The sequence below is a fragment of the Meleagris gallopavo genome, chromosome 3, assembly GCF_000146605.3.
Source record: "Meleagris gallopavo isolate NT-WF06-2002-E0010 breed Aviagen turkey brand Nicholas breeding stock chromosome 3, Turkey_5.1, whole genome shotgun sequence".
Classification (NCBI taxonomy): domain Eukaryota; kingdom Metazoa; phylum Chordata; class Aves; order Galliformes; family Phasianidae; genus Meleagris; species Meleagris gallopavo.
This window is the reverse complement of record NC_015013.2, coordinates 21,493,225-21,511,487: the sequence shown is the minus strand read 5'-3', so window position 1 is coordinate 21,511,487 and position 18,263 is coordinate 21,493,225. Positions and strand designations below refer to the sequence as shown.

General features: G+C 34.8%; 1 long non-coding RNA gene across 1 annotated transcript in view; it reads left to right on the top strand.

The window, feature by feature from the left end:
- Positions 1–13,856, top strand: part of LOC116216441 — a 114,026-nt gene extending 100,170 nt beyond the window's left edge. The window contains exons 3-5 of the long non-coding RNA XR_004159176.1: positions 685–730; positions 12,616–12,693; positions 13,003–13,856. This is a non-coding gene — a long non-coding RNA (uncharacterized LOC116216441). The remainder of the gene's footprint in view (positions 1–684; positions 731–12,615; positions 12,694–13,002) is intronic.
- The last annotated feature ends 4,407 nt before the right edge of the window (positions 13,857–18,263 follow it).

Here is an 18,263-nt window from a genome sequence, read left to right as displayed (position 1 = left end):
TGAGCACTGCAGCAAGAAATCCAGCCCAACAGGCAGTATTGCTCCTTATATGCCAATAAACAGGGGAAATGCACTCAGCTGCACATTGTGACAGTGATCTTAACACATCAGGATGCTCCTGTGTGTTAATGAGATTGCTAAAACCTAACCCCAGCCACATGCATAATGCCCATGTCTGCCTTGCAACACCAATGGGCAAATGTTCCAAAAAGTGAAGAACAGCTATTTGATATCACCCAGGTTTTGTTCACATTTGAAAAGAAATCATTAGGTAAGATGGCATAACTTATAAACTGCAATTAGATTTCACAGTAATTAAAATATTTTTTTACCACTTAGTGGGTGCAGAATAAGACATTCGTTCAATTAATGTATGCAGTTTGCATTGCTTTACTATATTGATTTACAGCATGTACTCAATATATTTAGTTACTGAGCGATACTTGAGATGTGAATAATAGGTTTTCTCTTTACTGCCATTGAAACAAAAAGTAAACAAAAAACTTACAGCAGTCCCATTGCTAGAGGTAGTAAGTACTCCACAACAATCTACTCATTGCATTTAATTGCCTTATCACCTTTTCAAAATGTCTCTGAGTGCATTTATTCAGCATTTGGAAGATCTAAGGTGCACCTCAGCTTCCTCTGTGCTCATTCATTTTCATTTCTTTATTTTATTAACAGATTTCAGAGAAGAGACCATCTGATTTTCTGCGTGGCCCAGTTTTAGGTAAGGGTTTTTAAAGTAAGTTTTAAAGAAAAACATTTTCTGTGCAGTTTTTACATATTTTGTTGTTTATTGCAATTAGATGTACTAGAGCCTAATAATAGTATGTCTGAAGACATGAGCAGGTTTTTTATAATTTTTCAGGAATTTGCTGGTTTTTGCTTGATTGAATCAGTCATTGTCAGAGTTTTTATTTCTTCGACTGTATGTTCGTTCAAGTAAGCAAAATATAAATATTGCAACTTGATAATTTGCAACACTTCTCACAATTCTGCATACTATGAAATTAATTTATCCGAATCTATTCACATTAACACTTTCAGAAAGAAAAAATGATATGAACACTTCAAAATCAATTAATTGCAGATTTAAATGAAAACTCACCACAATTTGCGTGTGGTATTTGCCTAGCATTAAGAATTCATATTCTTTTTAAAATGCAACCCTCCAGTTTATTTATTTATTGTGATTTGGCTGTAAAGTCAGTATAGGATCCATATGAACAGGCTCTACCAAAAACATGTTCTTACTTTGGTCCACAGCTTACATGACTGAAAAAAAGACTGTGCTCAGATAATCATCTTTGTTTTTAAGCCTATGCCCCTGTAATAGCCAGTGCTTGAAACTGCTAGTGGGTAGATACTTTAAGAGCTGGTGTGCAGAAAGCATTCAAAACACACATCTGAGTGACGGAAATGAAAACTCATAGTCTATTTCAGTAAGAGATTGGATGACAATCAGAGCAAGTATTACAGGAGGGCAAAGTGTCAGGAAAGCAATCAGCAGATGAGCAGATAAAATGGCAGTGGAGCAGTATCGCATATCAGATGAGGCTGTGAAGTAATGGTCAAGAAAGGCTAAGGAAAGATGGAATGGATATGGAGAAGGACTCTGTCTTTGGCTTCCCCAGATGGCTTGCAGTACTTGATATAAAACTGCTGAAGAAAATAACCTGACTGTATTGCAGTAAAAATGACATTTGACATACACACACACACAAAACAACTACAGAACTGAATTGTATTGTATTGCAATACACATTGTCTCATTTGCTGAAATCATCTTCATTAGATGAACATGACTTCACTTGAACTATTCCGTAGTTGCAAAAATATGTAAAGCACAACATGACACAGAATATTAGTTCAAAGGAAGCATCCTACGCAGAAAAAGCAATCTTAAAATTTTAAATGAACTGAAAAATAATCTCAAATTATCAATTTTAGATTGGGTGTTTTAGAGGAGCCCATATAATGACTTTTCAAAAACACATAGCCTTTTCTCTTTGAAAAAATGGAAATAAAATAAATAAAATACTTTGATGCTTTCCAGAGGATTTCTTTTTTGCTGACTTCAGCCTGAACTTGTTTATAGTTTTGCTTATCCCAGTGCTTATTTCTTTATATTAACTTGTCAGAGCCACGGATGAATGAAGACAAACTAAATGAATGTGTGCTTCCAAGCTTTCTTCTGGAAGCAAGTTTGCTTAGACTGACATTATATTCTACTGAAGTGTTGTTTTCTTGATAGTTCACACTCTCACCGGGGGTATGAAATGCCCAAGTTCCAGATCTTGTTCCAGTAAATGTTTCCTGATTGAAGATATCAGCAGGAAAGTTTAATGATAGCCTGCCAGTTAATAGATTTTTCCAGTAGTCAGCACTTTGGCATCAAATTCTGTCAGGGGAGGGCATTCAGCAGGAGACTTAATACAAGAGCTATGGATCCTACCAGTACTTATTGAGTGAACAAAAGGAGTTTACCTGAAAATATAGTTCATACCCTCTCATTTTTATTCCAGTGAAATTCATACCCCAAATGTCAAATTTTGTTCTAGGAAGCCTACAGAATATAACAAAAGAAAGATATATTCAATACATAGCACGTACAGTAAGATCTACTCATTGTTTTAAATTTCGTATTACATTTTGATATAGTCTGACTTTGATTATCACATGCTTGGAAGTTCTGTCAGGTACTTAACAAGTGGTGGTTATGCTTTAATTGGCAGTATTTAATTTATATATATATATTTATTTATTTTTAATATATAATATATTTATTAGAAAAAATGTGAAATTTTCTACTGCTTTTTCTTCAGCTACAACATGACAGGTTTGGGGGTAATGTTTGTAGCTGGAAAGAGTAGAATAAAGAAGAAGCTTCCTCAGGCTTTGCTTGTTGCCCCCACACTTGGCATGTCTCTTGTAGCCCTTCTTTACAGAGGGGCCTGAGGAAATTGACTAGAGTAACTGGAGAAAAAGAAAATAGAGTTAAAAAATGAAAAATAATAAAAAGTAGTATTACTACTTATCTGTTCTGTGTTTTCTTCATAAAAATACTGTAAAACAGTAATGATTGATTTCACTCTTAAAGATGGGCTTAATGTTTATTATAAATGTCAGCAAAAACAAATCGTGCTGGATCATTTGGAAAAGCATCTTTGATTTTCAGTTTGCAATTGAAAGAATGTTGCTGGTACAGAAGGCAGGATAAAGTTTACTGTAATATACTGAAAATGTATTCACCTTCACCTGTTTTTTTTTAATAGACTCTAAGGAGTAATCCTTCAGATTAGCTGGAAAGGCATTTTTAATCAGTAAAAATAGTATGGTAACTTCATATCTGTTACTTCCTCCTCATTTTCATGCATTATTTTGCTACAAATGCTTTTTCCAGCACAAAGTGCTTCTGTCATTGTGGCACAGAGATTATTTTTTTGTTTCTCAGTACAAATCTTCCTGGTCCAACTTACGACCATGTGCCTCTGTTTTCTGTTAAAACTATCTATGCTGAAATATTTTGTAGTATTTAATGGTAAGTTCCTTTAATAAGTATCCATTCTCTGACTGCATAATTCAGAAGACATTTCTTAATAGGGAAAATGTTTCATATTGTTTATGAACAGATGACATTAGACATTGTTTAGTTTATGCTGTGGTGAGTACTGTGCTGCTCTTCAGTGTAGATTAATTGAAGCTAAGAGACATTGGTAATATTCACATTCATTAGGAGACTTAACGCTGTTGTTCAGCATCAGATATTTATGAATCAAAAAGTTGCTATGAGAGGTTATGGAGTCTCCCTCCTTGGAGATCTTGAAAAGCCTCCTGGACAACATGTTCTGTGTGGCCCTGCTTGAGCCAAAGTTGGACCAGAGGTCCCAACCAGCCTCAAACATTTTGACATTCTGTTAAATGAAACAAAAGGTACCTTGAGCAGTCTGTAGGCAGGAATGACTTTGCGTTTTCTCTACTCCTCCTGTTTTGAGTTTTCTACTGGAGGCAGCATCTGCAGTTCCCATAATTAGAAGACTTTTTTTTGTATGTGCGCTTGTATCCTCAGAAGTATGTTCTCAGATTCTTCTGTCAGGGAAACAAATACCTGATATTTGAAACTTCAAATATGTACAATTTGTTTATATCCACAGAAACATTTTAAATAAGATTCTGTTCATTTTTTTCCTGAACTTCACTGTAGAAGTCTGGTGCTTTCAGTGGAAAGTAAATGAGGCTGACAGCTCTTCTAGTGTTCAGAAGAAAAATGCTCAAGCTGTTCAAGGATGTGCAAAAATGCAGATTTATACAAATTAAGTCAATATTATTGAAATCATTCCTGCAAAGCAAGCAGTAATGCCACGATAAACAACAGAGTGACTATGAGGGAATGACTATTTTACTGATAGTGAGTCATATCCTTCTTTTTTATCTTTTTGAATGTTAGTGTATATTCTACTAAACATGTGAATTCTGTGTATTATTTTAAAACAAAAACACTTCCAGAAAAGCAAATAAAAAATTAAAGCCAAGCTGTATCACTTAGATTGAATGGCTTGAAGTATGACATAGATAAATTATTCTGATCAGTAGATGTATAGAAATTGATTTGAAGGGTCCCGGAGTCCCTGGTATGTCATTCTGCCTATCAAGTAGAAAGGAGAGAGCCATGAATTGAGGATATGGATAGAAGTTCAAATAACAAAATTTATAGCTGATTAGACATGAAGTATTTCTCAGAGCTTTCACCTTTTGCTGTATAACTATCTGCAGTTATTGCCAGTTTTATTGCCAAATGACTTCTGTTCTATCCTTTGTGGTGCTGTGTTCACTCTTAGCAGACCCTACAGCTTTCTACCTATCCACATCAAGACTAATCCACACATATCACTGTTACCACCAAAATGCTGGAGTGTATGAAACGTCTTTCTAATTTAAGGATCAAGGAAAGTCTTTCACAAAATTACTGCTTTCCTCAATCTAGTATTTTTCCATGTTTCTGAAAAAAGTAGTTGTCACCAAAATCTACAGGAGCCACATGGATTCCTTCAGGTATCCCTGGCCACAGGGTTGTATAATTAGAAACTTATTCTTACAATTAAGGAAAAACAAACAAACAAAAAAACAAAACCCACTCTGTGTAGCTTATGTCTTCAATACCTAAGCAGATCAGGTCAGTACTATTATCATGCAGCACATGATACAGATATAACCCAGACTCAGAATTTATGTTACGAGATTATGAGCCATTCATTCGAACCATGGAAGAAGCTGATGATGGTAAAGGTGTCCTTGAACACTGGGGATCCTTGGTTTTGTTTTCCAGCAGTAGCAGGTCTGATCCAAGTCCCACATGGGTCTTGTTGCTTGTTTTCATAGACACTGTTCCCTGTGCTGCTGTGCTTCTGTGTTCCATGACATCATCACATCCTGGCATCCAAGCACTTTGGCTCAGTGAGCCTTTGGTGACCCAGCACATGGGTTTTGATAAGGCTGATACCCTTATCACCCTGTTATCACCCAGGAAGCCCCATACCTTAGCACTAGAGAAGGGGAGAGAGAAAGATGCTGGTAGCATCTTTCACAGTCATTCAGTTTAGACTGCTGTGAATAATAGGATGTATTATCAGAGTATTTTGTTACTTAGAAACTTTCTCTCTTTTCCAAGTCACTTCCATGGGCTGTTGGCATTTTAGTGATATCAGTATTAAATTATATTCTTCTCCAACATCTGACCATTTTATTCTTACCATTTCTTATATTACATGTTCTCTTTTGAACAAACTCTTATCAAATCATCTTAGTGCCCTGAAATTTGTTACTCAGCTACTGATCTCATCTTCCATGATGAAGTAACTGTAATCATTTCTCATTGAGGGGATCTACTGATGGTTTATATCATAAACTCTTATTAAATATCCAGGTTATTATACACATTTTGTTAATACAACAGTAATAATGACTCCAAGTTTTGAAGGACTTTGTGCACTGTCAACACATGAAAATTCTGTAATTACACTTGACAGTTGATGAGGCATCCTACCTAAATTGATTGAATTATTTACTAAACAATTTTCCTGAATAAAAAGAACTACAAGACTTCACTCATTTTCATTAATGAAACGTGTGTGGTAAATGTGGTTTTAAATACCTTCAGATTACCTGGATCTCAATGTGTATATAAACTCAAATGTCCTTCAAACATACTAAATGCTGGCCTTTATCAGATTTCACAGCTGTTTTTGAAAAATGAGGGAAAGTGAGAAATGGAATTGAAAAGATTCTTGTTCATAATTTAAATATGAGAAAACTTATGTAAAATGATGCCCCAGTCCAGTATCAGTAACTAGATCCATGGCAAATCCAGTATTGGAATCCAGAATTCTAGCTCTCAAGGCTTTAGAGATTACAGAAATATTTCTTAGGTAAATTAGTTTGAAGCTCAGATATACCACCTTTATAAACCACATAAAGTTTTAAAAGTGTAAGGAGAGCAGAAATGTTTATATCTTCATTAAATTATTAATGCTTAAAACTGAGGACTCAGGAAATCATAAAAAGAAAAGAGTTACCCTGGAAAATCATCTCGGCCACATCCCACATCCTGCCTCTCTTACTGGTTACATTAATGATACATAGTTCAGTGCATTAAACTGTACATTTAAAAAGCAGCAATGGTATTATTGTTTCTTTATACAGAATGGTCAAAGCAGTGGCATAGGAGAAACATGAAATGAGAAAACTTCCTGAATTTCCTGAGTGCCTCCTGTTTCAATTGTATAATATAACAAAGCGTGTCTTGTCCTTTGCAACCCCAATTAAATTCCTTCTTTCCCTGTACTGGTGAGATGATAAAAAAAATTAAACACAATCTCAGGCTATATCAGTCAGCTTATTTTCCTTGAGGTGAAGTACTGTGTGTTATGAAAAAAAGCTGACTTATATTTGCATGCTCTACGTGCTATGAAAGTCACATCCAGAGAACTGATGCCCAGAAGACCACAGCAAGCTTCTAAAACAAATTAATAACCAGAGAGAAAGCTCTTGTATGTGATTTCTATGGGTGGAATGGACTGTTAGCACATTTCAGCCTCACATTTTGTCTAGTCCTATTGCTATCATTAGTTTGACATCTACTGTGTATTTTCACTGCTGATTGAAGTTACATAAGTATAGTTTTATGGTATAATTCAAACTATGTTCACCAGTTAGCCAGCATGCCACTAATGCACACTGCAGAAGTCTGTATTTATAACCTCTATAAAAAATAAAGCAGAAATTCAGGCACATGTACTCCTCGAGTTTAAATTAGATACAACAAACAAGTCACACATAATAGAACTGTACGCAAATATTGAGCATGCTATGCATTCAGTGTCCAAACTTTCAGCATCCTACTGTGTTTTCAGATTTGTATTGAGACTTACTGCTGTACCCATGTTTTCCTTTTATTCTGTATGCCAACCAAAAGACCACATTTGTGTGTAAGTCCCACAGAAAGACAACATTGCAGGAAGGCATGTATATAAAAAGACTAAGCTTCTGATCTATGAAAGACAGCTGAAGAAATTGTATATTTAGGATGTTTATCTATCTCCACATTCTAACAAGCAGTGTAACTGACTTTCAAGTTCAGTAATGGAAAAGTTGTAGTTCCCATCACACTGGGCCAAACTCAAAGTAAATTTGTTCCATTTTCTACCAGTAATAAATTTCCCAATGGAAGATATAAGAACCTGGTGGCAACCACAGTGGTTTCTGTAATGGTACAAGTTAAAACAGAATATGTTCTCTTCCAGCTTGTTGTGAATTGATGCTAGTGTGTATTCCATTTGTACTTAACAGAGAAAGGAAATAAGACTCAGAAAAATTTTACAAAAACCTTTTACATTTCTGGTGAGTCTGGGCCCCACATTGAAAGCCACTTGAGGGATGACAGACACAGGATAATCTGTGCTATGTTTGTTTTCCTCATTATATTTCACATGCTTTTTATAGTATTAAGTTTTTAGACGGAATTTGTGCCCTAGATACGTTTGCCGCCAAAGTACTAACGTAATAGAAGACCAAGGCAGCAGAAAGTCAACCTTTTACATTTTTACATGCCTCACATGCACTTCTTGTTTCCATCTTGTACTTCACACAGCATACTCTGTCCACTCTTGCACTCTTTCCAGATCATCTGCTGCTTCTGTTGTCTGTACCTTACCAGAAGCAACAATAGAGATGGACCAACTTCTCTCATTTCCTTCCAGCATCATTTCTACACAAACTCTCATGTTCTCTACTGCAGTTCAGTGGTTTGCAAAATGATATTTTAAATCAGGTTATTCTGAAATGGCCTAAATGTTGTACATGGTTATAGGATAATGGCATTTCTTGAGTGCTTGCTGGGCAATGATGTTATGGGTTATCCATACCACTTTTTCAGCCATTTGGGAGCATCAAAATATGATGCTTGATTGGAGAAATGTATTTTTTCTCCTTTTCTCCTTGCTAATGATCTTTTGATGCAGAACATATATTTCTAAGGGCTTGTCTAGAATTTTAATTGCTGTGATCCTACTTCTATGATGTAGCAGCATTTCTGTTCAAATCCTGAAGTGCAAAAGCATAGGATGGCAACTCCGAGGAGTAAAAGAATCATGCTAATAGGTCAAATGAAAGGTCTGTCTAGACCTGTAACCTGTCTCAGACCAATAACAGCGAAAAATAAGATGTTGTAATATTCCGTTCAGCCTCCATATGAAGAATAAGTACTATCTTGGAGATTTTTGTTCCTGTGAAGAAAATCGGCACAATATGTAACTCATTTTTATAAGTTATTATTTTTATAAAGCTTTAAACTGTTTCCAAAAAATTACTTCATAAAGAAATGTGTGAAAAAGTCTTACCATGTATTGAAATCTAAGTTGCTAAAAACTTCTAAGCTGTGCACAGATCTTAACGTTAACTAAGATACTTCAAGTGTTTCTTTTTTTTCTGGACATCTCAGGGATTCTTGTTTTGATGGGCTTGTAAGGATATTGCTGAAACACTATGGAATTATTGATTAAATTCTAGATATATTGCTACATATGATGTTTTATTACTCTAAAATATCAACGTTAATTCCTATCTTATATTTTGGCATAGATAATCTTTTTTTTTTTTTAAGTGAATTAAGTGGATTTCTTTTTCTGCTTATCTGCCACTAATATTATTAAATAAATTTAATCCATCTCTGTTTCAGATGTTAGTATTATGGCCAGTGATTCACAACTTGTTGTTGCTTTTCCTTTATAATTACATTAAAAAATGAGATTGTGACCATAAATGTTCACTAATGCATCAGTACTCTGCATGACTCAAACCTTTGGACACTTTTGGGAAGTAGCTTCTTTCTACCTTACTGCATAAGAAAGAATACTGAAAATTAAGTTCCCTGGATTGCTATCTATAACAGTTTATCCACCATTATTTTTGGTTGTTTAGAAGTCATGTAGAATGCCACATGAAACAGAAGTAAGAATCAGCAGAAATGTTATAGAAGATAAGTGATAGCTATTTACTATCCAACTCTGATGTCTACAAATAATGTACTCATGAATGTGGGAAAAGAGGAAATGCTTTCCTGGACATTTTTTATACCTATTGTCTGAGAAAATAGATATTTAATAACAATGCTATTTGTACATCTTCAATTTGCAAAATGACTGTAGTGTGGAAAGGGATATTCTGATTTGTTAAATAGATAGCAGTACTTTATTTTTCCTATTAAGATTAAATTTTTTTTGTTATTTTATTGATTTAGTAATGTTAATAAATTAATGGCCTAAGCAGACTCAAAAAAGCTCACTGCATTACTAAAATATTTAAATGGTTTGAGAGAAACTAGTGATAGATATGCAGTTTTGTCTACACTGCAAATAGGAGAAGTACAATTAAATAATTTCCATTCAGTGTGTCATAAATGTACAGTTCAGGTAGTTAGATATGATGTAACTAAGTGCCCAAGAACATGAAGGGCAGATCAAAACTGTATATTTAAAAAATATAATTTTGCTAGGCTGTGGCTTATTTGTTCATGTGTTGATTTTGGCATGCATACCTCCAATTCCTGAGAATTCAGAGGAAAACAAAATCACTCTTTCTCCTGATATTCTCCTTTTTTATGCTTATTTTCTATTCTGTAGACATTGAAAAGATATCCAAGGGTCCTCATGACTGCCTTTTGAATTTGTATTATTCTTGCAAATATTACCTTTGACTATTGCCAAAAAAGATTTTCTAAAACAGAAAAACAAACAAAACTCAACCAAATCAAAGAAAGAAAAAAGGTCTTGGAAAGATGTGGCAGTATCATATGTAAATCATGTAAATCATATGTAAATATCAGCCTAATGTGTTTTTTCCTGTCATTCTTTGTAGAATCATCCAAGAATACACATAGCTGTTAATAAAAGCATTGGCTCCACCATAGACTTCAGCTGTGGCAGTTTGCCAACAGAGGTTTTAGTAAACCATGCCCAAGTAACTGCTTTTACATGAAAATAATATAAAATGTTGATCTGTTTGGGGACTTTTTTAATTTGTGAAACTCTTCCTTTTTATTCAGATTTTAAGTAATTGGTAAATGTTTATTTCCATACAATTTCTTACACACAACAGTGTGAAAAAAAAGGTATTGCAATACAATTTTTTATGATCACATTTTTTTAAATAACTATGTATGTTACTGACAGCTATATTCAATGTCTGCAGTTGTATGAATAAAGCAAAAATGTTATCTTAGAAATCACAATCCTAAGTATTCAGAACAAAGAACTCCTATTTCTTTTATTTTGTGAAAATTTTGCACTAGGGCACTTTGATTATCTTGCAAAATTCAGTTAGATGCGAAGACCTCTGAATTAGCACCAGTTTTGGAACAAAAGATATAGCTTTTTTCTAACACATAGGGCCTTTCCACTGTGCTTAGTGCATCAGTATCAGTTCAAATGAAAATGCAGTATTTTTTGTACTTACAGATCCATCAGTCTACAAAAGTATCCCTGATACTTCACAGTCTTTATATTGGCTGATCCTGCAACAACCTTGTTTTCTTGTATTCCAGAGAACACGTGCATGTTATGTCATCTGGATCTGATAGCCCACTTACAGTTATTCAGCTATGCAAACCCAAGATTAAAATGATAAATAATTATATCCCAAATGTGAGATTATTTTTTACAGCTTTGTACTGGGAATATGAGTGAAGGAGGAGAAAATTATTAGGCTAACAGAGTAGCACCCAGCTGCAAATGGTTCTCATAATCACATCTGAGGGAGTGGCTCTATTGCTCAGTTAGATTTGAGCTGAGCTATATGAACGTGATCATTTTGCTCTTGTCTCACTGCTACTGTTAATTTTGCTTCTTGTTTGAGTGAGAAGGTCTTGGTTGCATGATTTATCTTTTGCTCTGACCTGATCTAATCCAGGTGGCACTCAGAGACACGTAGGGAGAAATGTTTCAATGATTCCAAAATACATTGGTTCTGATTTTATATATGAAGGGGCAATAGTATGCCAATTTCAGTGGTGTTTTTCTGTTGAGTTTGATTTACAGATAGACTAAAATACGTTTTGCAAAAAAGCAAAAATTCATGGTTTCTGATAAGCTACACAGGATATCTACTAATTAATCACACTGAATTCTAAAGCCTGATACATAAAGAAGCAGAGTTTACAGATAAAGGAGCATCAAGGCTATTGGTTTTGAATTATGGCAAGATGACTTGTTTTCATTTCACTACAAGGACTTCACAAGGATGATAAAACTTGCTGTACTTTAACAAAGCTGAAACCCTTCAAATCCAGCTCTTGGTTTGTGTTTGTACTTCCCTGATCTCTTTCTTCTACAATTCCTGTCTAGTGGAAGGTTCCTTCCATCTTCTGTTCTATAGAAGAGTCTGTATTCCATAGATGCCCTTCCATAAGGCGCCTGTTACTTCTGAAACTTCAGACTTTCAGACTGTGTAGGTGGAGAAAAACATTTAGCGGGCAGTCTTCAGCTACGTAGTGTCATGCGTACACTGAAAGAAAGTGAAGCAAACAATTGTTTCTGCTTCTTCAAATTTAAGGCAAATTTGCAAAAATGTTAAGAATTGCACATTCATGTTCTTGGCTCTTTTCTTTCTCATCTGTTCTATTCAGTAAATTTTTAATATTAATCAGTTAATCTCTGCAGTTTTGTCAGCTATACAGCCAAGTGAAAAGTGCACCAAAAATGCAGATCAAAAACAAGTGTGAGAAGGAAAACAACTAGATTACAGCAAGCTTAGGACATGCTATGTTGTGTAAAAACATAAGTTTTGTCCAGAGAAAAGAATGGAACAAAGACTAAATGGATTGCTGAGTTGAATAGTTGATGTTAGAGTGGGGCTATGAGATACTGAGTGTCAAGGGATGGAAAGCAAAAGGTGCAGTAGATAAGAACAAAAGAAAAAAAGAGAAAAAAGAAAAATGAGTGCATATTTTCTGCTTAATTGCATTAATTCATCTTTCATGAACGTGGCAAGTACAGTACTGAGTCTATGTTGATTTGAGACTGCATAAAACTTCTCTCTTACTTTCCTTATCATCATGTGCAGACAAATGGAGGTAGATGCTGCAGAGGGGGACAGACTTAAATTCTCTACTTGCTTGTTGTGAGCAGCATACAAAAGGAGGTAAGCAATGCAGTGAAATTTAAAAGATATAACCTAGATTTAGAACTATCAATTACTTTCTTTTAGCTGCATCCCAGGTGACTATGTTACATTTGAAGTTCATCAATCAACTCAGTTCAGGACTTCACTCTAATACGTAGTATCTGCTCTGGGAATTGAAGCTATTACACCCTATATCTGCTTATGCAGTCATCAGTGTGTAAAAGAGAATAATACATTGTATTCCTGTAAAATAAGAAGATATATGCCCACTACACGTTCAAAGTAAATACCACTTTCATAATTTCTAGTCTATACCTTCCTTTTCAGCTCATTGCCGTCTAATTGCTCACAACGTGGTTGGGGAGGAGGAATGAAGTGCACCACTTTGGCATGAATAAATAATGTTGGAAGGTTACTAGCTTTATTGGAACCTGTACACCTACTTTGAGAGACCATCATTGATGTTTAATATAAGCTTGAAAAATGATCATCATTTTGGTGCTGTGGTGCACTGTTCTGTAATTTCTGCTCGTAAAGAGACCACAGATCTCAACAAATGACAATTTCTTTATGGGCAAATTCTATAATATATTTTATTTTAATGTTGTGGTATGTCTAGTGTCTTCTGGAAGGGAATGAAGAATTGACCACGATTTCTTCTCCCTAAAGATATTCTTCATTTTGAGGTAGAATCAGAGAAAAACATAATTATCTTGTTAAAATCGTGTGACAGGAATTAAAAGGCAAATGGTTATCAGAGTATTACAAATCTTCAATTTACTCTATCTGTACATGACATTTATCATAACTGACAGCATAAAGTCTGTGATTTCAAGATAAGAACATAACTAAACTGGTTTTGTCTGTTTTCAAATTGTTTTATTTACATCATTGAATAGTGTTTACATTTTAGACAGCCAATTTGTTGTTTTAAAAAACATGATCTTAGAAGAAAAAATGGTCTTCTGTGCTTCTCCTGTCTGTAATATTTCATTTGAAAATGGCAGTGTAATTTGAAATGTATATTTTGTAATTATAGTTTTTGATCAAAGGATTGTGGAGCTTGCAAAACAGATGAATTCCTAGATTAAACTGTTCTGTAGTTAGTTGATAAATATGATTTAAAATGTTGCTAATGTAAATTGTTCGTTCAGTTTGAACTATTAAATAAGATTAGATTAATATTTACATCCACATATTGAAGTAATGAAAACAGTTTTAACATTTCAATTGCTAATAAAGAATTTACAGGAAATACTGAAAATACTGACTGGGGGTTGTTGGAGCTTTACACTATTATTAAAAACTATCCCTACGAAACAACAGAAAGTCCTTGATTTTCATATCTTAGGACACAGAAAGAATCTGGTTGACTTAGGAAATTAATTTGTCATGATAATTTGAACCTCACAAATGCAAAGAATCACAGAATCACCGAATGTGCTTGAAGAGATTGAAGGGTTCAACAAGGATCGTGGAGTCCAACTGCTGTAGAAGCCACACTGAAAATATTTTCTCCCTTAATTCACTTCAATCAGTAGTTCTTTGAAGTTCCAGTACAATACAGTTGATGAAACTGAACATGTACAAATTCATGGGGCCTGATGACATACATCCTAGGGACCTGAAGGAACTGGTTGTTGATATAGTCACAAGCCATAGTCTCCATCATATTTAAAAAGTCATGGCTGTCAGGTGATATTGTCAGAAGCTGGTAAAGGGGAAACATCACTGTCATTTTTAAGAAAAGAAGAAAGGAAGACCAAGGAAATACAGGGCAGCACCCTTTCATGTAAAAGATCCTTCTGGAAGCTATCTTAAGGCACACGCAAGACAATGATGTGATCCAAGGCAACCAGCATAACTTCAAAGGCACAATCTGCCTTTGAAGACTGGTGGCATTCTATTATGGAGTGATGTCATCAGTAGACAAAAGAAGAGTGACTGAATCATCAGACATCAAGTCATCTACTCAAACTTCAGCTAGGCTTTTGACGTGGTCCCACATAACATCCTTATCTCTAAATTGGAAAGATGTGGATTTGAAGGGTGGATGATTCAGTGGAAAAGGAGTTGATTGCATGGTCGTAGCCAGAGGGTTGTGGTAAATGGCTCTATGTCCAGGTGGAGGCTGGTAATGAGTGATGTATCCCAGAGATCCATCTTGGGAACAGTGCTCTTCAACATCTTTGTCAGTGACTTATGATCAAGCATGTTCAACAAGGACAGAATACCACCTGGTACAGCTAGGTAATGTGGTCCCACAAGATCACAAACCTTTAACATTATTATATGATTTTTAGCAATATTTTTTCACGAGTCGATTGCAAGTAGCTTGATTGCAGACTGAATATGAGACAGTGTAACACTGTGGAGAGGAGGGCACAGTGCAGTGATAACCCTGCCTCTTGTGCCCACCACACACAATTGGTTTGAAACCCGCATGCATTATATGTTTACTTATCACTTAGTGAGTAAAATGCAGTGATTGGCTGATAATAATCTTTCAGCCTAACTATACGTGTGTGTGCCTGTTAAGACATGCATTTTTTCTTGCTAAACAGATGCGTAAGTATTCTTATTCAATTATCAAACTTGAACTTGTGTTATTTCCTAGAATCATAACAGGTTCACGTGGAAGAAATATCTAGGATGCTCATGCAGTGCTGACAGATTTGGGGAAAATTTTTTGACGAAATTCTTTACTCAGGGGACAAAGAGGCACTGGCACAGGCTGCACAGAGAAATGGTAGATGTCTCATCCCTGGAGGTGTTCATGGCCAGATTAGATGAGGCCCTTATGTAGCAGATGGCAGCCCTGCCCACAGCATGGTGGCAAGGTGGGACAGTCATTTTTAAATGCAACCCAAGCCATTCTGTGATTCTATGGTTCTGTGATTGTTTCAGGATTAAACTCCCTTCACAGTTAGTCTGGAAGCTTTACAGCAATTAGCAAACACTGGGTTGTCTATGTGATGTTAAATTACATTTATTCAGGCACAATTCCAACTGGTGCCAGAGTATATACTTTCTATGGAAAGATGTATGTACTTTGTGCACATATCTTAAAAAAGATTAAATGGGGGAAAAAAAGTAATATGGCATATATATGTCTGCTGTTGCAGTTTCTCAAGGGAGTATTTTCTTGGTCTGTAGTACTTAATCAATTCAAATAAAATGGTTATAAGCAATAAATTCTTGCAAAAAAAAAAAAATTAACAAGCCTGATTAATACAGAACTGAAACCATGACATTAATCTCTGCATTGGAGATATACATTGTTCCTTTAAGCACTTGTTCCAAACTCTTTCTATCATCTTGGGGAGAAGGAGTGTGTAAAGTTAAATTTTCTAGTCTCTTATTTGTTTCTATATCTTCTTTTAAACAATTTATCTGTAATAAATTCCAGTGGGGCATAGGACACAGATATCATTTTATAAGAAAATTCTGACATAAATTTAACACTGATCAAAACTGTAAATCAATATGAGTTTATGATTATGAATGCATTATAAGTTTTCCTACTAATACACCTAACTAAACCCTATCTATAATGGCTTACTTATATTATTAAGCAGGAAAAAGAATTCTCTGTGAATACTTACACATTTTAATACTTGTTTTTCATGAGCAGTCACAGACAAAATAAGTTACAGAGAATTAAATTTAAACTTTCAGCACTGAAACAAAGAAAGAATCAATTTGCTTCAATATCAAATGACTAATAATGCTTTATTTTTTTTCTTGAAATAAATAGAAAAATATTTTTTCAGGAATAAATATATCTGAAGAAATATTCCGCTTTCACTGCTCACATAATGAAAAGGAAAAATAATTTAGAGTAAATGATTTTTATAATTGAAGAGGTGTGGTGAAAGACACTATGCAAGCCTAGTTAGTGACAGTCAGATGTCTGAATTTCTTTTAATGTAATATATGCATACACCTTAACCAGCTTTGAACTTGTGTTTGGGTATATCACAGTTAAATTGAACATATATTTGTGAACCAGGACATATATTGAACATTGAACATATATTTGTGAAATTATGATCATCTTCTTTCTTCATTTTCAAAGTTTCATATAACTGCTACTGTCATTTCCATGTAATTTCTTTCCCTTCAAATTTATGCAGGGTTAAGAATCAGTAAGTTAAGGTTAATATCTGTGAATCATCTTATGAACAGTTAATGATTCAAAACTGACATTTGGATCAAAGTCATCAAAGCAGATCCCTGTGAAGTCAAAATCCTGGCTATTTATGAGACTAGAGTGTGACATGATGAGACAGATGCATATTAGATGCATTTCAGGAAAGAGGGTAATCTCTGCTCAGTCCACAATGGCAAATATCAAAGAATATCTGAATAGGCTCTGAGGAAGTATTACTCTTCTATGAGGAATTCATCAACTAAATCCCAGTAAAATTACTGAACAGCTTCCTCAAGATGTCTGTTTGCGACGGAAGAAAAATTAGGACAGTGACAAAAAGTGAGAACACAGCTAGCAAAGCACTGTCAATACAGTAACATTACAGTAATTTTATTCACAAACATCATGCATAATCAGGCAAAATTAAATATAAGCAATGTACACACTGCTAGTTATTAAATGGCATGGCAGTTGGTTGCAGCAGAATCTGAAGCATATGCCTGATACTGAAAGGAACAGTTTTTGTGTTCTTGCCTTACTCTTATATTGATCCATTTTCTGTTCTCCTGCTCGAATACGATATTTCCATAAACAACCAAGGTTTCTAAAGCTACTTCAAAGTTTACTGACAATTTAATTGGTAATTTCAGGATCTGTTTCAGTGGATCTCTTGCATCGATCAGCACTGTAGAAATTATTTAATTTGCAGTTAAATATAAGCATATAACATTTACATAATTAGCATGCATTAGAAGAAAAAAATAATGACAGAAATATGATTTTGACAATGATAAAGAATGAAAATATTGTCTTCTGTAAAACAACTAAAAGAAAGTAAAACACTTACAGGCCTGGATGTGGAATGATTAACTTCTTTATTATTGATGTGATTAATACTTTAACTGAATAAAATTAGATAACATTGTGTTAAGGTATGACCTTGTCTTGTCTTCCAGCAGTTAATGATGTAATGGCAGGTTGGAATGTATACTCTGAATACAAAGAGCTTCATTTGAATTCTGACATTCACTGAAGTCTTCAAATTCATTTTTGATCTGCTGGTATGTACTTTTATTTTCTATTTTATTTTCTGTTCATTTCTACTCCTTTGCTTCATATACACTTCCATGTCAGATACCATTTTGTCAGACTCTTTCAACTCTTTTTTTTTTCAACTTTTCAACTCTTTGAGAGAGCAGATAATAGCAGGACAAGGGGAAATGGTTTTAAGTTGAAGGAGGGAAGATTTAGGCTGGATATCAGGGGGAAGTTCTTTACTATGAGAGTGGTGAGGTGCTGGAACAGGCTGCCCAGAGAGGTTGTGGATGCCCCATCCCTGGAGGTGTTCAAGGCCAGATTGGCTGGGGTCCTGGGCAGGCTGATCCAGTATTAAATGTGGAGGTTGGCAGCCCTTCCTGTGGCAGGGGAGTCGGAA